Raw genomic sequence first — 21,789 nt, forward strand, 5'->3', positions numbered from 1 at the left:
AATTTCCTTTTCTTTACTATGATTATTTATTAAATCTCAAAGGAATTTATTTTTGTTTTTATTTTTTCCAGTAGGGTTGGAGGTGGGGCAGATAGGGAGAAAGAAGAAAAAACACATAATAATTTATAAAATCAAATAAAATCAAATCTAATTTGAAATAATCATGGACATTGTGATGCCACATGATCTCAAATTCAAGATAATGGTTCTAATATGAAGGTGTCGGTTCAAAAAAGTGATTGTGTATATAAATACTTGTGAGTGAAATGATTAGCTTTCAATTCTGAAGTCATTTTTCTAGGATCAAATAATCAGCATTCATTAGAAAGGAGATTTCAAGATAGACCTTCTCTTAGTTATTATGTTTTTTTTTTCCTTATGGTAATATAAAGAATAAGTTTTCATAAAATACTGAGATTCTGAGTCAATCATTTGGATGTATCTATCTCCTATATTCCTCATTTTGCCACATATTGCTTTTCTTGCTTCTCCAATGATAATTTGAGGGGAACTTAGACTGAAGTAACTAAGCATCTACACTATTTATTCACTTTTCAAAGAAAAAATTGATTTTACAGAATTCATTTGACATGTTCATGGCAGGATGATATTGATTTTATCTGTTAATTATAACCAGTACAAGAACAAGTTCTATATTTCTTTATTGTCTTAACTGAATGCACATTTAACCAATTCAAATTATATCATGTTTTCTAGATATTGCTGAAACACATTGATCACTCTGAAAAAATGAAATGAGAATCTGCAACCTTAAAGAGAAGAAACTTCATTGGTTAATCATAATGAAATTAATCTCTTACGCAATTACTAATTTTGTAGGGGTCATTTTTATTACTAAAACATGAATAGTTTGAAAAAAATTCTCCTAGTGTCAAATTCTAGTGTCAAAAAAAAATAAAGCCACATTTTTATCCCTTCATAAAATGAAAGATAAAACTTTTTTTTGTTTGTTGTTTATCGTGTTTAAAATTGGCTCCTTGAGTAGCATCCAACTTTTTTGGCACTTATACCATATGCTTAATGAAAAAACTTGACAAAGATACAGATTTTTCTGTACCCTATGAATAGGAATCTCCTTGTTCAAAGTATCTCCTTTACAGACATGAAGTCAGAAGCCCTGACCTTTCAGATACCTTAAATTTCTGAGGTTCAAACAATCTGTAATATTATTGTTCATGTAGGGTAAATATATTTTAAAGTAATCATCTGTATCTCAAAGCTCCATCTAAAATGTCAGAGGAAGCTCTCTCCAGGCATCCTTGTGCGAGTGACATCATCTTTAACCCCCAAGTGGCAACCCCTGAAGCACCTTCAAGATGCCCAGGGAAGATAGGGCTACCTGGAAATCCAATTATTTCCTCAAGATCATCCAACTTTTGGATCATTATCCAAAATGCTTCATTGTGGGAGCAGACAACATGGGCTCCAAGCAGATGCAGCAGATATGGATGTCCCTCCATGGGAAGGCGTAGTGCTGATGGGAAAAACACTATGATGTGCAAAGCCATTCATGGGCATCTGGAGAATAACCCTGCCCTGGAGAAACTGCTGCCTCATATCCCCGGGAATGTGAATTTTGTGTTTACCAAGGAAGATCTGACTGAAATTAGGGATATGCTTCTAGCCAATATGGTACCAGCTGCTGCCCGTGCTGGTGCCATCACCCCATGTAATGTCATGGTGCCAGCCCAGAACACTGGTCTGCGTCCTGAGAAGACTTCCTTCTTCCAAGCTCTGGGTATCACCACCAAGATTTCCAGGGGCACTATTGAAATTTTGAGTGATGTGCAGCTGATTAAGACTGGAGACAAAGTGGGCGCCAGCGAGGCCACCTTGTTGAACATGCTGAATATCTCCCCATCTTCCTTTGGGCTGATCATTCAGCAGGTGTTTGACAATGGCAGCATCTATAACCCTGAAGTGCTGGACATCACAAAGGAGACCTTGCACCTTCACTTCTTAGAGGGTGTCCATAATGTTGCCAGTGTCTGTCTGCAGATTGGCTACCCAACTGTTGCATCAGTGCCCCACTCTATCATCAATGGGTACAAGCGGGTCTTGGCTGTAGCTGTGGAGACTGAGTACAGTCTCCCGCTTGCTGAAAAGGTGAAGGCCTTTCTGACTGACCCTTCAGCCTTTGCAGTGGCTGCCCCTGTGGCTGCAGCTCCAGCTACTGTTGCACCAACTGCAGCCACTCCATCCAAAGTAGAAGCCAAGGAAGAGTCGGAAGAGTCCGATGGAGATATGAGATTTGGTCTGTTTGATTAGCCCATGGGATACAACTATTTTTCCAGTTTATTTGTGGAAAAAAGAAACAAAAATGCTCATGATCTCTGAAAAAAATAAAATAAAATGTCAGAGGAAAAAAAGGAAAGAAGCTGCTGGTTTTCAGCTCAAAAATGATAATTCAGCTTCTTTTTGTGTACAAAAAGTTTGTTTTCTTTCATATCAATAGCATGTTTATTCCTCTATAATTCTGTGAAGTGCATTTAAATCTCTAATAGTAGAATTAAGTCAAAAAATTATGATTGGATAATTGAAAGATTTTTTTTCTCAGAATGATATTTTAATGCTTTTCTGTGCTGTTTGATGCCTTTTCTAACCTATTAGATAGATAGATAGATAGATAAAGAGATAGATAGTTAATAAATAAACATTATATATAATATTCAGTTATAAGTTATTGAAAATAGACTTTGTGGTGTAAATATCAAACAATTCAGAAATATAGCAATTGACTTTTGCCAATTAACTTTAGTTTGCCAATTTTTTGCATCTCCAAGTGCCAGAATTCAAAGTGATTTTTATATGAGCATCAGTTTTTAATCTAAATACATGAAACTATTCTAATTTGATATTTTAAAACCTTCAGGATAATTTTTATGTTAAAATGATAATTTCTGAAATATGTGAAATTAGAAAAATATTCTTCAGGCTCAGGGGAACAGTAAGTATGTATTTTACTGAAAAGAAAAAGTAAACAAAGTAGATCTCTACTTGATAATCTTTGATTTTTTGCCCCTCTATTCAAGATTTGTATTGCCATGTTAGTGTGCTAATATTGGCAAAACTCTGCTAAAACACTTTCATCTTTCCTTAACCCACTCTTCTCTTCAATTTATTTTTTTTTTAGGGACACTCAGTGTATCAAAGCCTGGAACAACATGCTTGTGTGTGGTCAGGCACGTAAAAAAATTCCTCAAATTACAGAAAAATGAGCAGTCAATTGCATTTTTTCCTTTTTGAACAGGCAGTCCTGTGTTTGTCAATGTATATAGAAGATTTAGAGTCTTCACTATATCCCCTACCTCCAGGGACCATACAATTGACATTTAAAGGAGACAGGGCTAGACAGAAACTCTTCCCTGTTTCATAACAGGAAAATAAAAATATTTCTCATAAATTCATAGTCTGTTAGAACTAGAGGCACTTTTTTTTTAGGTTTTTGCAAGGCAAATGGGATCAAGTGGCTTGCCCAAGTCCACACAGCTACTTAATTATTAAGTGTCTGAGACCAGATTTGAACCCAGGTTCTCCTGACTCTAAGGCCGGTGCTTTATCAACTATGCCACCTAGCTGCCCCATAGAGACACTTTCAAGTTGATGGAGATTTCTTTGGCATTTTGGTGAAGCCTATGTATCCTTATTCAGAATAACACTTTTAAATGTATAACATGAAATATATAGAATTACAAAGGAAATCAATAATATTGAAAGGAATTTTTTAATTCATAACAACTACAGAAAACTACCTATAACATTCCTTTTAGGTAAATATTTGCCCCAAACTCTTGAGACCAATCATGTTGCTAAGCAGGTGATTTAACTGAAGTCCAGCAATGTTCAATGATTGCATCATTTTGGGGAGATATTTAGAGCTAGAAGGATGCTCAGAGGTCATTTTGTCCAAATCTTTAGAGAAAACAAGCCCAGGAAAGTTAAGGTGTTTCCCAAAACTCATATAGTTCTATTAGAGATGAGAATTTAATCCTAAGCCTTTGACTCTAAAACAGTCTCTTCAGTGATTAATAAAAAAAAAAAAATAGGACTAGGCCCTGAGATTCCTGTGTTGCAGAATTTGACGAATTGAAGATCCTGAATGCTGGATCATCACTTAATATTAATTTTACTTTAAAGAAGCTTCTTTGCCATTCCGACCCTCAGTATTTTCTTTAAAATTTAAGGATTGTTAAAGTTAAAAAAAAATAAAGGACTAGACTTTTTCCCAGACCACTATATCTCTCAAATCTTTCCAAAACAAGAATAAAATATTACTGGTAAAGCTGACTCCACGATCTCTAAAATACAAAGTATTCTAATGAGGCAAAAACAAACAACAAAAAACAAAGAAAAGAATTTACAGCAGAGAATTTAAATCCACAATTCCCAAAGCCTTAACTGCATTTTCTTACTTCTTTCACCTTATCATTTTCTGTTGATTGCTCAACAATATCTTCTTTGAGGTTAATTCTTTTTTCTTTACATGATATAACACAGTTTTTCATATATATATATATATATATATATATATATATATATATATAATACTTAATAAATGTATATTGATCAAGTTCTTGTTGCTGTCTCCTGCTTTTCTTCTTCCTTTCTTAAAAAAGCTTAGCATCTGGCTCATAATCTTTTTGTCTGTCCTGATTCCTACATTTAGATCCTCACAAGTGTCCTACCCTTCAAGTTTAAATTTTATCAAAACATGACCTATATCTTGATTTGAAAAGGGAAAGTCATATAAAATTTCTCAACCACACAAATAACTGTGCTTGCTCCATGATCTTGCATTGTGAAATTTTACATTGCATAACTTTGCATTTCTTCTTATTAACTTCCATTCTATTCTTTACCATTCCTTTTTTATTGTTTTTTTTACTCATTATATACATTCACATTTAGTTTCATCAGTTTGTACATGCATATTGCCAAGTTTCAAAGTTTCCCTCCACCCTTCCTTCCCACACCCCTCCCCTCAGAAAGGAACAGTCAGGTGAGCATTTTACATGCAGATTTTGTTAAGCATATTTACAAATTAGTAATTTTTAACATGAGGGATTAGGATTCAGGGAAGGATATACATAAGAGATAATTTTTGTAAAGTGTTCATCAGATTCTGTAGGGGTGCTTTCTTATGCTGTGTTTTTTTTTGTTTGTCTGTTTGTTTTTCTTCCTCTGGTTGGGGAAAATATAGACTATTACCAGGCTGATTCAGTAGTCCAAGCTCTCTGGATTTTTGAGACGAGTGACTACCATCAAGGCTGTTCATTTCATAATGTTGTTGATGTGTACTTTGTTGTTCCCTTGGCTCTCCTCCCTTTGGTCAGCATCAGATCCGATACATTCCATGTTTCACTAGAATCTTACCATTTATGCTTTCTTGTAGAACAATATTATTCTATAGTATTCATGTACCATAAGTTGTTTAGTCATTCCCTAGTTGATGGACATCCCCTCAATTTCTAATTCTTTGCCACGATAAAAAGTGAATATTTTGGAACATGTACGACTTTTCCCACTTTTTACAATTTCTTCTGTATATATAACTAGAATTGGAATGACTGGATAAGAGTAAGAGTAGTTTTACTGCTCTTTGGTCATAGTTTCATATTGTACTTGGAAAGGTTGGATCCATTCATAATTCCACCAGCAATACATCAATGTCCCAATTCTCCAAAACCTTTCCAATATTGATCATCTTCCCTTTTTTTTCATCTGGGCTAATCTAAGAGGTATGAGATGATGTCTCATTGTTGCTTTAATTTGCATTTCTCTAATCAGTAGTGATTTATGAGGATTTTAAATATGATTATAAGCACTTTAATTTCTTCATTTGAAAACTTTCTGTTCATATCATTTGACTATTTATCAATTGGAAATGACTTGAGATCTTATAAGTTTGATGCAATTTTCTTCATATTTTAGAAATACAACCTTTATAAGAATTCCAGGTTGTGAAGATTGTTTTCCAGCTTTTTACATTGCTTCTAATTTTAGAAGCACTGATTATATTTGTACAAAAACTTTTAAATTTACTATAGTCAAAATTATTCATTTTTCAGTATATAATGTGCTAATATTTGTTTGGTCATGGATTTTTCCCTTTTCCATGGATCAGGTAGTTGAGTATTTTTTGGTTTATTAATTTATCTATGGTATCACTTTTTATGTCCAAACCCTGTACTCATTTTGACATTATTTTATAGAGGGTATGAGATGTGTATCTATGACTAGGTTTTTCCTTACCATTTTTCAGTTTTCCCAACAATTTTTGTCAAATAGTGAGTTCTTATCCCAGAGGTTGATGTCTTTGCTTTTGTCAAATATTAGATTTCTGTAGTCATTTGCTGCAGTTTCTTTTGAACCAATCCTGATCAATATTGATCAATAGTCAAGTTTTAAATCTGCTAGAACTAGGTCATATTCCTTTACATTTTTTCCATCAGTTTCTTTGCTATTCTTGATCTTTTGTTGCCCCAGATGAATTTTGTTGCTTCCCCCCCCCCCGCTAGCTCAGTAGAGTAGTTATTTGGTATTTTGATTGGTATGGCACTGAATAAGTAATTTAATTGGGTAGAATTGTCATTTTTATTATATTAGCTCTAACTAACCATGAGAAATTGACATTTTTCCAGTTATTTAGATCTGACTTTATTTGGGTAAGGAGAGCTTTAAAATTGTGTTCATATAACTTCTGAGTTTTTTCTTGGGAGGTAGATTCCCAAGTATATAATGTTGTCTACAGTTATTTTAAATGAATTTTTTTCTTTCTATATCTTGTCCTTGGGCTTTGTTGTTCATATATAGAAATGTTAATGATTTATGTAGGTTTATTTTCTATCCTGCTACTTTGCTGTATTCATTAATTGATTCAAAGAGTGTTTTAGATGATTTTCTTGGGTTCTCTAAGTATACCATCATATCATCAGCAAAGAGTGAAAGTTTTGCTTCCTCATTGCCAATTCTGATTCCTTAAATTTTTTTCTTTTCTTATTGCTACTACTAGCATTTCCAATTATATATTGAATAATAATGGCGATAATTAGCCTCATTGTTTCACCTCTGAATTTGTTGGAAATGCTCTGAGTTTATTCCGATTAAATAAAATATTTGATGATGTTTTTAGATAAACACTATTTATTATTTTAAGGAAAAACCCATTCCTAAACTTCCTAGTATATTTTAATTGTAGTGGATGCATTTTATCAAAGGCTTTTTCAGCATCTATTGAGATAATTATATGATTTCTGTTCATTTAATTATTGATATACTTAATTATGTTAAGTGTTTTCCTAATGTTGAACCTTTCATGCCTGCCTGGTCTAAATCCAGCCTGATCATGGAGTACTATCCTAGTAATATCATGCTGTAGTCTCATTGTTAACATTTTATTTAAGATTTTGGCTTCAGACTTCTGCCCAAGATGATGGAAATAAAACAGGCACTATGTTAAATGCTATTCTTTCCCCTCTAAAACAACATGAAAGGAACCTCATAACAGAAATTCAATGAACAAAACTCAGAAAGAGATGCTAAGAGAAGAACACCTACCAAGAAGGTCTGTCTCAGGGAACTATGGGTGAACTGGGGTCAGTATCAGCCACAGAGACTTTGGTGAGTGGCAGGTTTCAGATCCAACTTTTTCTTCAGAATCTCTGAATGGGGGATGCTGAGCTACAGGAGGGTGAGTTCCACATAAACTGGGCTGGACCCTACTTTCAGTGGAACCCTTTGAACAGAGCAAACATTCAATAACCCTCCATCTACTCAGGCTTAGATGTGGACAACGGATTTCACTTGACTGAAAGAGATTAACTCCCTCCCCAGGGCTAAGGACATTATTCAAAGTAAACACAGCCCCTACTACTGAGGGCCCCAAATACCCCAGAGGCAGCAACCAGCATTCCCTACTGTCTGGCCCTTTGAATTACTAAGCCAAGTGAACAAAACCTCTAGGATGTTCAAAAACAAACCTTTGAGAGTAAGCCTGCCTCCTGCCCCCCATCAGCACAAGATCTTAAAAAGATGAAGAAAGACCACAAAAAAGGGGGCCCATGGAGAAAATACTTAGAAGAAATAGATCCTAACCCAGAGAGACCTAGCACTTCTGAGGAGAATATGAATTGCTCTCCAGCCCAGAAAGACTTCCATGGAGAAATCAGGAAGAAGTTCAAAAATCAATTTAAAAAATTAGGGGAAAAAAGTCAAGAGAAAAATAAAACCTTGCAACAGGAAAACAAATCCTTGGAAAATACAATTGGACAAATGCAAAATGAGACTAACTCAGTTCTTCAATTGGGCAAATGCAAAAAGAAAATGATTCTCTCAAAAGCTACACTTGGGCAAATGGAAAACTCCTTAAAAAACAGCATTGACCAACTATAAAAGGAGTTACAAAAGAAAAATGAAAAAAAATTTCTTCTCTTAAAAGAAGAATTGAATCAATGGAAACTAATGACTTTATATTGCAAGACTCTGCTAAACAAAAGCAAAAGATCGAAAAAATAGAAGAAAATGTAAAACACCTAATCAGCAAAACCACTGACTTCAGGAACATATCAAGAAGGGATGGCCTGAGAATGATAGGCCTTCCAGAAAACATTGAAGAGAAAAAAGCCCTGCATGTAATATTACAGGACTTAGTGATGGAAAATTAACCTCATATCATGGAACCAGAAGGCAAAATAGTAACTAAAAGAAAACATTGATCCCCAACTGAAAGAGATCCTAAAATGACAACATCAAGTAACATTTATGGCCAAACTCCAGAACTATCAGATAAAAGAGAAAATCCTTCAAGCAGCCAGAAAGAAAAAAAATTAAATACCAAGGAGTAATAGTAAAGTTTATGTAGGACCTGGCTGCATTAAGGGAACAAAGGGCCTGGAATGAGATATTCCAAAGAACAAGGGAGCTTTGAGTGCAGCAAAGAATCCACTAACTGGTGAAGCAAAACCTTTTTTCCAAGGGAAAAGATGGACATTTAATGAAATGGGACACTTCCCAAATTTCCTGATAAAAAGCCCAGAGCTAAATAAAAAATTTTGGACATAAAGCAGGAGGCTCAAGAGACACATGAAAGGTAAAAATGTATAAAGGGGAAAAAACTGCTATCCAATAAGATGAAATTGGCTATATAACCACTTGGGAGAAAGAGTCTCATAATTCTATTATAGAGAATATACTTAGCCAGAAGTGATGGACACTCCTAACTTTTCTGTGACTCAGAAAGATACATTTAAAAACAATATATCCTTAAAAATGGTGGTAGTAAGGAGATGGAAGGATGGAGAAGACTGAATGGGGTAAATCTCATTACATCAAGTGGTACAAAAGACCTATTGTAATGGAGGGGAAGAAGAGAGGAGATGAGAACCACCTGAATCTTCTCATCAGACTTGGCTTAAAGTTAACTTACATATACTCAGTTAAGTTATGAAACTCATCTTACTTTTCAAGCATTAAAAGGGTAAAAGAGGAGGGGAGAAAAAGGGGAGCTAACAGAAGGAAGGGAAGAAAGAGAAAAAGGAAAGGGGAAAGAAAGGGGAAGGATTTGATATAGGAGGGCAAACACACTGAAGGTGGCAGTATTCGGAAACAAAACACTGGGGAATATGGATAAACAGAAAAACAGTGGGGAAAAAAGGAAGTAATAATGGAGTTCAATAAAGAATTAGCAATTATAACCTTGAATGTGAACAGAATGAACTCTCCCTTAAAATGAAAGTGAATAGCAGAGTGGTTTAAAAATCAGAATCCTATAATATGCTGCTTAAAAAGAAAGTCATTTGAAGCAGCAAGATACACATAGAGTAAAGGTACAAAGCTGGAACAAAATATATTTTGCATCAGCTGATGTGAAAAAAAGCAGGAGTAGCAATAGTTCGCTCAGAGAAAGCATCTGCAAAAAAATAGATAGCAGTAAAAGAGATAAGGAAGGAAATTATACTCTCATAAAAGGAACCATAGACAATAAAGTAATTTCAATACTAAACATGTATGCACCCATTGGCATAGCATCCAAATTCTTAGAGGAGAAGTTGAAAGAGCTACGGGAAGACATTGACATCAAAACTCTACTAGTCAGAGACCTCAACCTCCCACTCTCAGATTTAGACAAATGTAATCATAAAACAAACAAGGAGGAACTTAAGGAGGTAAATAGATTGTCAGAAATCCTAGATATGATAGACATAAGGAGGAAATTGAATGGGAATAGAAAGGAATGTACTTTTTCCTGCAGTACATAGCATTTAAACAAAAATTGACCATTTACTAGGGCATAAAAATCTAATGATCGATTGCAGAAAGTTAGAAATAATAAAAGTATCTTTCTCAGATCCTAAAGCAATAAAAATCATATGCAATATTGGGCCAGGGAGATATAGACCTTGAACTAATAGGAAACTAAATAACCTGATTTTTAAAATGAGTGGGGGGGCAGCTAGGTGGTGCAATGGATAGAGCACCAGCCCTGGAGTCAGGAGTACCTGAATTCAAATCTCCCTCAGACACTTAATAATTATTTAGCTGTGTGGCCTTGGGAAAGTCACTTAACCCCCATTGCCTTGCAAAAACCTAAAGGGAAAAAAAAGAATGAGTGGTTCAAGCAACAAATTATGGAAAGAATTAATTACTTCCTCCTAGATTAAGACAATGATGAAACAACATACCCACACCTATGGGATACACTCAAGGCAGCTATCAGGGAATTTATTATATCTTTAAATGCTTATATTAATAAATTAAAGAAAGTATAAATCAATAAACTTACTATGCAACTAAAAAAATTAGAGACAGAACAAATTAAAAGCATATAATTAAATACCAAATAAGAAATTCTCAAAATTAAAGGAGAAATTAACAAAATCAAAGCAAGAAAACTATTGAACTATGAAATAAAGCCCAGCGCTAATTTTATGAAAACAACAATAAAATTGATAAGCCACAGAAAGAAGAAAACCAAATTGCAAGTATCATAAATCAAAAAGGTGAATTCACCACCAATGAGGAGGAAATTAAAGTAATAAATTGTAATTACTTTGCCCAACTCTGCCAATAAATTTGACAATCTAAGAAAAATGGACAAATATTTACAAAAATAATTTGCCCAGATTAACTGAAGTGGAAATTAAGAACCTAAATAACTGTATCTAAGAAAAAGAAATTCTACAAGCCATTATTGAATTCCCTTAGAAAAAAAATCTCTGGGGCCTGATGGAATCACAAGTGAATTCTTTCAAACATTTAAGGAACAATGGGTTCCAATTCCATATAAACTCTTTGCAAAAATAGGTGAAGATGGAACTTTGCCTAACTCTTACTGTGAGACCATTATGGTGCTGAAACCTAAACCAGGAAGAGTTAAAACAGAAAAAGAAAATTATAGAACTATTTCCCTGATGGATACAGATGCAAAAATCTTAAATAAAATCATAGCAAAGCAATTCCAATAAGTTATCACTAGGATAATACATTATGATCAAGTAGGATTTAGCCCAGGCATGCAGGGATTGTTCACTATTAGTAAAACTGTTTGTATAATTAATTATATCAATAGCAAACCTATCAGGAATCATCTGATTATATCAATAGATGCTGAAAAAGCTTTTGACAAAATACAGCACCCATTCCTATTAAAAAAAATAGTAGGGGCGGCTAGGTAGTGCAGTGAATAAAGCACCAGCCTTGGAGTCAGGAGTACCTGGGTTCAAATCGGGTCTCAGACACTTAATAATTACCTAGCTGTGTAGCCTTGGGTAAAGCACTTAACACCATTTGCCCTGCAAACAATTAAAAAGATAGTAGATAGTGTAGGAATAAATGGGTTATTCTAATAATAATAATAAGCAGTATCTCTCTGACACAATCAACTAAGTATTATATGTAATGGAGATAGGCTAGAGGCAATGATCAATGTGGGAAGAGATGTGGGAAATCTGGGATATTAATACATTGTTGATAGAGCTGTGAACTCATCTAACCTTTCTGGAGAGCAATTTGGAAATATGCCCAAAGGGCAACAAAAATGTGCTTTCCCTTTGATCCAGCAATAAAACTACTGGGTCTATACCCTGATGAGATTATGAAAAAGGGTTAAAAACATCACTTGTACAAAAAAGATTCATAGCAGTTCTGTTTGTGGTGGCAAAGAATTGGAAATTAAGTGAATGGCCTTCACTTGGAGAATGGTATAACAAACTGTGGTAAATGTAAGTCATGGAACACATCCAGAAGGGATGGGGATTCATGGAAGCCTGGAAGGATTTGCATGAACTGATGCTGAGTGAGATGAGCAGCACCAGAAAAACATTTTACACCCTAACAGCAACATGAGGGTGATGATCAACCTTGATCGACTTGTTCATTCTATTTGTGCAACATCGAGGGACAATTTGGGGATATATGTGATGGAGAACACCATCTGTATCCAGGGAAAGACTTCTGGATTATGAACAAAAATGAAATACTATTACTTTCAATTTAGAAAAAAAGAAAATGTTATCTTATTATGTAATTTTTCTGTCTCATACTTTATTTTTTTCCTTAAGAATATGATTTCTGTATCATCATATTCAACTGAGATCATTGTATACCATGGAAACAATATAAAGACTAAGAAAACTCCTTCTGTGGGGGGGTGGAGGGAGGGAAGAAAGAATGGGGGGGGATTGTGAAACTCAAAATAAATAAAATCTTTCTTAAAAAAATATTTTAGCATCAATATTCATTAGGGAGATTGGTCTATAATTTTCTTTGTCTGTTTTATTCCTTACAATTCTTTTCCATCCTCATAGCTATGACCTGATAGTAGATTCAAATAAAAACTGCCTTTTATCCTTGAATCTCTTGCCCTGTTGGCCTATTATCCCTCACGTCTTGATAAAGCACAAGATTAATTTATCATATCTGTTTTGATTTTGTTCATATATATTGTTAACCACTATTGGAGAAAGTAACCAAATATTGCCTTAAAACTTCTGGAAGGAATAAAATATAAATTCTGTATACCAATATTTAAAGTCCTTAAATATATGTCTTCTACTCACACTTTCAGACTTTTTATTCCCCTTTACTTTCTTTGGATTCAATTCAAACAGATCGATGATATCACAAACACAACATTCCATTCTCATCTCCAGGTGCTTTCATAGTCTGTCACCCATGGTCTTCTTTGATTTTTCCATATAGTGATATCTGTTGCTTGCCTCATGATTTAGCAAAGGCTATACTAGCTACAGGACACAATTGCTGATTTCTCCTTACTAGTGTTTTCTCCAAATTTTTCTGTCTTTACCTACATAAAATGAGTTTTTCTTGAGTAGCATGAAAATAACTTGACTGAAGATCCTGTTTCATATTTGGCTTCTTATCTCACTCAGATCTTATAATAGATATTTAATAAATTATTGAATTAAATTAAAATAATAAATCATTCAAATTGCTTGAATGTGGGAGAGAAAAAAATGTTCATTTAAACAGAATAATATTACAGCAGCTTTGAAAAATTAAAACAATAACAAAGAAGTTTTAATCAGTCCTTTTATTTTATATATGAAGGAATTCATGTGCAAAGGAGAGAAGAGATTTTTCTAAAAGATCAATGGTAGTAGAACATAAAATGCAACCATGGTTTCAACATTCTTTATTTATTTGTGTTTTATTGAAACTAGATCTGTAAAATGTTCTTAATATTCCCTCTCTTCCAAGGAATTCTCAAATAAATATAAAGTGAAGCAAAAAAAAACCTGATTTTTTTTAAAGAACAAAATTTGACCAACTTAATCTTTACAATTTCTGATTTCTTTATAAATAAATAACTAAATCATTTTATTATGGTCAATGTTTTCCTTCTGTTATAATTATTTCTTCCCAGATTTCCCCATTCATTTAAGATCTGAGGAAAGACATTCATTAGATTAATGACATTTTATTCTGAGTCTCTATTTAATTCTTAATTTTTTAAAAAAATATTTATTTATTTACACATTACTTAAATAGTTTTATTGTAAAAGTACACATAACCCCCCAAAAAAGATAGGAAAGACCTCATGAAAAATGAAGTGAGAGGAAAAGAAATAGAAAATTGTACTTCAGTCTGTGTTTAGATAACATTGGTTCTGTCTCTGGGAGGGATCATATGTTTTATCATAAGTCAATTAGAGAAGTTTCTTCAGTTTTTTTCCCCCCACAGTTGTTATTGTTTATTGTGCTTTCCTCCATCCAATGCTCCTCACTTCCATTAATTCTATTTTCTCTCTTTACACTTCATCCCTCCTCAAAAGTGTGCTGGGGGAAGCCAAGTGGCATAGAAGACAGAGCACTAGTCCTGGATCCAGGAGGACTCAAGCCCAAAACTCACCCCAGAAACCCAACAACCACCCAGATGCATGGACCTGTGTAGGCCACTCAAACTTCAAAAAAAAAAGTGTGTCGTATCTGACTACCCACTCTGATGGTCTTTCTTCTTCGCCATCACCTAACACTGCCCTACCCTTCTCTGACTCCTTTCTTCCATCCCCTTCCACTACTTTTTCCTCTGGGGTAAGAAAGATTTCTAGAAGTATGTGTGTTCTTTCTTCTCTGTGCGAATTCTAATGGGAACAAAAGTTCCCTCATTCCCCTCTGACCCCTTGCACTCCATTGAAAAAGTTTTTTTCCTTGACTCTCATTTCCCTTTCTCCCAGTACATTCCTTTTTCACCCCATGACCCCATCTTTATAAAGTATTGTAACTTCAAATTAAGGTCTTTCCTGTTCCTTGTCTATATATTCTCCTTCTAACTGCTCTATTAATTGAGATGGTTCATTTGAGTTATCTGCATCTTCCCATGTAGGAATACAAGCAGTTCAATATCATTACATCCTTCATAATTGCCATTCTTGTTCACTTCTCTTTACTTTGCCTGAGTCCTGTGCTTGAAACTCAAACTTTATCATCAGCTTTGGTTGTTTCAAGTTTTAAAGTCCCCTATTTCACTGAATGTCCATCTTTTCCCCTGAAAGAGGATATTCAGTTTTAATGGGCAATTGATTCTTGGTTGTACCACAAGTTCTTTTGATTTGTGGAATATTATATTCTAAGTCCTATGAACCCTTAATGTAGACACTAATAAGTCCTGTATTATCCTGACTGTAATGTCACAATAATCTAATTATTTCTTTCTGGCTGCTTGCAATATTTTCTCTTTAATTTGGGAGTTCTGAAATAAGACTATTATATTTCTGGGAGGTATTTTTGGGATCTCTTTCAGTAGCTGATTGATGGATTATCTCATTTTCTATTTTATTCTCTGCTTCTAGGACATCAGGTAAATTTTTCTGTAGAAATTCTTTAAAAATGAAATCTAGACTATTTTACCAGTCATGACTTTCAAGTAACCCAATAATTTTTTAATTTTCTCTCCTGGATCTATTTTCTGGGTCAGTTGTTTTCCCAATGAGATATTCCACATTTTCTGCTAATTTTTCATTCTTTTGGTTTTTATTGTTTCTTCATTTCTCATAAAATCATCAACTTCCTTTAGCTCCATTCCACATTTGAAAAAGTTGTTTCCTTCAGAGATCTTTCTTGTCCCCTTTTCTTAATGACTAATTCTGTTTTTAAGGCATTTAAGTTTAATCCTGAAATAAAGTGGTTTCTAGCATGTTATTTTCTTTGGTATTTTTTGGTATATCCTTGATCAAGCTGCTGATTTGGATCTCATAGTTTTCCTGCATCTCTCTCTCTCTCTCTCTCTCTCTCTCTCTCTCTCTCTCTCTCTCTCTCTCTCTCTCTCTCTCTCTCTCTCTCCCTCTCTCTCTCTCTCTCTCTCTCTCTCTCTCTCTCTCCTCTTCCTAAATTTTCTTCTACCTCCCTTACTTGATTTTCAAAATCTTCTTTTGAACTCATCCATACCCTGAGATCAATTCCTATTTTTCTTGGAGGCTTTGGATACAGAAGTTTTGACTTTGTCATCTTCTGATTGTATGTTTTAATCCTCCATGGGACCAAAGTAATTATTCATGATCAGATGCTTTTTTTCTCTTTATACATTTACCCAGTATATGTCCTGATTTAGAGATAATCTCCAAGATTTTTGAGTATTACTTGGACAAGCCCCAAAATGACCACCATTCCTTCAAGGTCTTATGAGAGGTTTACAGCTCTTTTGGCTTGTGCTTTGGTCTGTGGATAAGCACAAGGCCCCTGCAGTGGAATTGTGAGGAGCATCTCTGTCCCACTGTGGCAAAAGGTGCCCCACACTGCGGACCAGCATCTGGACAGAGCTCCAGAGTCCTGGGATAGCAGAGAAACCTCCTCATTCTTCCCTGATGCCCTTACCTTCCTTGGGCTAAGTGTTTTGGGAGTAGCTGCTGGACAACTCCTTGATGGATGGCCCTGCAGGCCTGCTTCTGTTTCCCAGACAGGAGCTGCACTGAAAACCTGTCTCTTTTTAACTCTTGAAGAACTAATCCTCCCTCAGATATTCCTATACTCATCTAAGTTGGTTCTTTTCCTTCTGCTCTCCTTCTCATATTATCATTGGCATCTTCACAAAGAAAGCTCTCAGAATCAAACAACTGGTGATTGCCTGCCTATTCGTGATTATTTGATCTAAAGGAATATGTAGCAGATTGGGAAGTTTTCCATAGCTTATTGGAAACCATGTATATTCAGATATAGAACAACAGATGTTTGAGAAAATTTTATATGGTTTTTGAGAAACCTAGTATGCAGATAAAGAATCAAAATTTTTCTCCTGTTTCCCCAGAACTTAATACAGTGTCTATTTTATAGTGATTATACAATAAATTCTTATATATTTTTCCTTTTTAAAAAATTTATGAGGGATAGAGCCAAGATGGCGGCATAAAGGCAGGAATTCCCAAAACCTTATTCCCCCCAAAATCCCCAAAGTCATCAAATTATGACTCTAGCCAAAATTTAGGGGGCAGAATCCAGATAAAGATTGAATGATACAATTTCCCATTCTAAGAAAACTTAGAATATCTGCAGGAAAGATTGTTACACCAGACTAGGGGTTGAAAAGAGCTACAGCAGAACCAAAGTACAGTCACAATGCAACATAGCTGGAAAAGTCCCATGCAGCATCTGGGTGCCAGGGACATCTGGAGGTCCTTGGAAGAGGGGGCAGTTTCCATACCCAAGGATCACTGGTGACAGCCTGAAGGGGCAGTGAGAGAACTCTGCTGCATCAGAGTGTGCATGGATCACCAGTCTAAGAACAACCCTGCAGTGAGAACTTGCAGCAGGAATTAGGGAAACATCCAGTACTTCTAGAGCTCTCAATCCACAGATGGTAAGGGGATTGGGGAATACTGCAGAGGTCTCTCTGCTCTCCTGGGGTAAAGACTCTGCTGTTTGTCCACAGTCCGATCCAGGTCACAGTCTGGGCCCAATACTACCATAGCAGAGCAGGGACCCTCTTCACAACTCCAGGGCAGAAGGTCATCTACATACCAGAACCCAGACAAGAGAGTAGTCAGAGCCTCTCATAAGACATTAGAGGAATTAAGATCCCAGTGTGTTGTTCCAAAAAATCAACAAAGGCTTGGAAGTGTGATACATCAGACATAGACTGAGGAAATGAGTAACAACAACAACAACAAAAGAAGAATCTGACCATAGAAAATTACTTGGTCCCATGGACGATCAAAGTACATACTTAGAACATATCAAAATTGAAACTTCAGGATCCTAAACCTCCAAGAGAAATGAACAATCTATGAATGAGTTCAAAAAGACTTTGAAAAGAAATTATGGGAGGTAGAGTAAAAATTGGGAGAAGAAATGAGAGTAATGGTGAAAGAAATACAAAACAATACGGAGGAAACTAAAATGTTAAAAGTTTAGACCAAATGGAAAAATCATAACAAAAGGGAAATGATGAAAACAATCCCTTAAAAAGCAGGATTGACCAGTTGGAAAAGGAGATATAAAGACTCTAAAGAAAATAACTTCTTCAAATATAGAATGAAACTAAAGGAAGCTGATGATTTGTGAGAAATCAGGAAGAAATAAAACCAGACCAAAAGAACCAAAAATTAGAAGAAAATGTTAAATATCTCATTGAATTTAAAAACAGATACAGAAGAGATAATTTTAAAATGATTGGGCTACCTGAATATCATGACCAGGAAAAGAGCCTAGACTTCAGTTTTCAAGACATAATACAGCTAAATTTCCCTGAGATCCTAGAATCAAAACATAAAATAGAAATTGAGGGAATTCACTGATCACCTCCTGAAAGAGATCCAAAAGAAATACTCCCAGAAAAATTATAGACAAATTCCAAAACTCCCTAGTCAAAGAGAAAATACTAGAAGCTGCCAGAACCAAACAGTTCAAATACATGGCTCTGTGGGCAGCATTACAAAGGATTTGGCTCCATATTAAGGGTTCATAGGACTTGGAATATGATATTATGGAAAGCAAAAGATCTTGATTTTCAACTGAGAATCAAATACCCAGCAAAAGTGAACATCTTTGGGTGACTAGGTGGCATAGTGGATAAAGCACCAGCCTTGGAGTCAGGAATACCTGGGTTCAAATCTGGTCTCAGACTCTTAATAATTACCTAGCTGTGTGGCCTTGGGCAAGCCACTTAACCCCATTTGCTTTGCAAAAACCTAAAAAAAAGTGAATATCCTCTTTGAAGGGAAAAAATGGACATCCATTAAGCAGGGGACTTTCAAACATTCCTACGGAAAACAACCAGAGATGAACAGATAGTCTGATCTCTAAGTACAAGACTCAGGTGAACCATAGAGGAGGTGAATGAAGGCTAATTGTGAGGAATCTAATGATGTTGAATTGTTTGCATTCCTGCATGGGAAGAAGATATTGATAACTCACATGAATTTTCTCATTCATAGGAGCAGTTAGAAGGAACATATATAGACAACACATAGGAAGGAGCTGAATATAATGGTATAATATAGTAATAAGATAGAAATAAGGGGGATAAAAGAAAGTACAGGGAGGAAGGGAAAGGAGAGCAAGAAGGGGCTAAGGTATTTCACATAAGAATCAAGATAAAACTTTTGCAATGGAGTTGAATGGGGGAAGGCAAAGGGGAATGAATGACCTTTCATTTTCACCAGAAATAGCTCAGAGAGGAAATAAAATACACACTTAACAGAGTATATAAATCTATATTACCTTAGAGAATGGAATGAGAGGGATGGGATAAGAGAGAATGGGGTGAGGGAAGGAAGGGTAGGTGATAGAAGAGAGGTAAGATCATGGGAGAGGTTACTCAGATACAACACATTCTGAACAAGGAAAGGGTGAAAGGAGAGAGAGAGAAAATAGAATAAATGAGAGTGGGGAGGAATATAGTGGAGGGAAATATTGCTAGTAATAACAACTGTAGGAAAATAGTGAAGCAACTTCTCTGGTGGACATTTGATTAAAAAGGCAACTTATCCCAGAGTCAGAGGCTTTGGAATCTGAATACAGACTGAAGTGCACTTTTCTTTCTCTCTCACTATTCCTGAGGTTTCTCTATCTTATTTGGGGGGGGGGGGGTTATCTTCATTCTCACAAAAAGATTAATGTAATAATATAAAATAAGTAAACCAAAAATTATATATTTATTCTCATATATAACCCCATGTATATTTTGGATATAAAATTTCCTTCCACCCTCCCTTCCCATCCCCCTCTCCTTACTAGGAAAGTCAGGTTAGCATTGTTCATACATATTTTTGATAAACATATTTAAAGATAAGTTATTTTCAGTATGAGAAATTAAGATTAGGGGAAAAAATTAATAAGAAATACTTTTTATAAAGTGTTCATAAGATTCTGAAGGGTTGCCTTTTTAAATTTGTTTTTCTTCCTCTGGATGCGGATAACATTGTCCTTCACCTGTCTAATATGGTTGTCATAGCTCTCTGAAATTCTGGGATGGAAGAGTTGCTTTCATCAATGTTATTCATCTCACAGTGCTGTTGTTGATGTGTACAGTGCTCAATTGGTTCTACTCATTTCACTCAGCATGAGATCATGAAATTCATTCCATGCTTCTCTAGAGTCTGACAATTTATGGTTTCTTATAGAACAATAATATTGCATAATATTAAAAAAACATATCTTGTTTAGCCATTCCCCAATTGATGGGCATCCCCTCAATTTCCAGTTTTTTGCCACTACAAAAAGATTTGCTATGAATATTTTGCAACATGTATGACTTTTCCCACTTTTTTATAATTTCTTCTAGATATAGACCTAGAATTGGAATTGCTGGATAAAAGGGTATGAATAGTTTTATTATTCTTTGATCATGGTTGCGTATTGATTTTTAGAAAGGTTGGATCCATTCACAACTCCACCAGAAATGCATCAATGTCCCAAGCCTCCTGCAACCTCTCCAACATTGATCATTTTTCCTGTTTGTCATCTTATACAAACTGATAGGTGTTAGGTGAAAGCTCATTTTTGTTTTTTAATTTGCATTTCTCTAATCTACAATGATTTGGAAGTTTTTTCATTTGATTATATGTAGCTTTAATTTCTTCATTTTAAAACTGTCTTTTTATATCATTTCATCATTTATCATTTGGGGATAAATTCTGTTCTTTAGTTCAAAGACAAATAACCCTTTAGAACTGTCTTAGCTTTCAAGAAGGATATAATCCTTATGAAATAATTAAGTGTTTGGACTTCTTATAAAATCAATATAAAAATGTTTTAAAAAGAAGTTATTTTGTATATTTGACTCTATGAGGAAGTCTGTATTTGCAGAAATATCTGCAGCTCCTTTTTATCAATAGTATTTTTGCTTATTCATATCTGAGTGCAGAATATGGCAATATATAAAATGTCTGTGCTAGTAGTAACTCCATTAAATTTAGTATTAGAAAACTGGCAGCCAGAAACACAGCATTTTAAGCACTACTCAAGGCTCCAGAAATGTAAGTATAACTGAAGTGAAGTGAAAGCATAAGGGTATAACCCCATGCAGCTTTTCTTAAAAACTGCAACTCTTCTTCTTGAAGAAAAAAAGGTGCAGAAATACAGATACACATTAATTAAAAACTGTCACAGCACTTAGTCAAATCCACCCTTGGAACTTGGAACTTTGAAGATAGTAAAAAGTTTGTTTGTATAAGACTCCTAAAAATGAAATATAAAGAGCAAATAGAGGAATGAATCAGAAATAGATGATAGTGGAACAGTACATAATGAAGAGAAATGAGACCAGATTAAATCAGAAAAAAATTCCATTACTTAACAGACTAATAAATGAGAAAGAGAGTTCAGTGAAGAAAATTGTAAAACAGTGATGTCTTTGATGACTTTTTATTTTAAATGTGCTTGCATTATAAATGATTAAGAACAAACAGTGACCCAGAGTTTAAAGACAAAGTACTTAATGATTGATCTCCAGAAGGAAAAAAAAAAAACTACTGCCACATCTCAACTCCAGTAACAATGGTTACTTTCAAGTTAGCTTTTTCAAAAAGAGTCTTAAATGTAAGCTAATACAGGAATGAATCAGAGATAAAGGAAAACAAAATCTTCATGTATTTTTAAAAGTTCTAGTTTGTCAAAGGAGAATGGAGAATCTAGCTGGAGGAAAAATGGTAGAACTAGGTCTCATTGCTACTATTCTGAGTCTCCTTGCCAGAGGCATTGAGAAAAATTCTACCTCCTGGTGGCTGACCTAAAGAAAATAACTGAAATCTAATAGATCCAGCCTGTCAGAGAAAAGAATTATGAAAAGACTTGAAGGAAATAATGGCTTGCTAACTT

The 21,789-nt window shown here is 34.8% G+C and overlaps 1 pseudogene; it reads left to right on the top strand.

Annotated features, from left to right (window-relative positions):
- Nucleotides 1-1,337: 1,337 nt before the first annotated feature.
- Nucleotides 1,338-2,289, top strand: LOC141516133 (large ribosomal subunit protein uL10 pseudogene; annotated as a pseudogene).
- The last annotated feature ends 19,500 nt before the right edge of the window (nucleotides 2,290-21,789 follow it).

This window comes from Macrotis lagotis, chromosome 3 (assembly GCF_037893015.1).
Source record: "Macrotis lagotis isolate mMagLag1 chromosome 3, bilby.v1.9.chrom.fasta, whole genome shotgun sequence".
Lineage (NCBI taxonomy): Eukaryota > Metazoa > Chordata > Mammalia > Peramelemorphia > Peramelidae > Macrotis > Macrotis lagotis.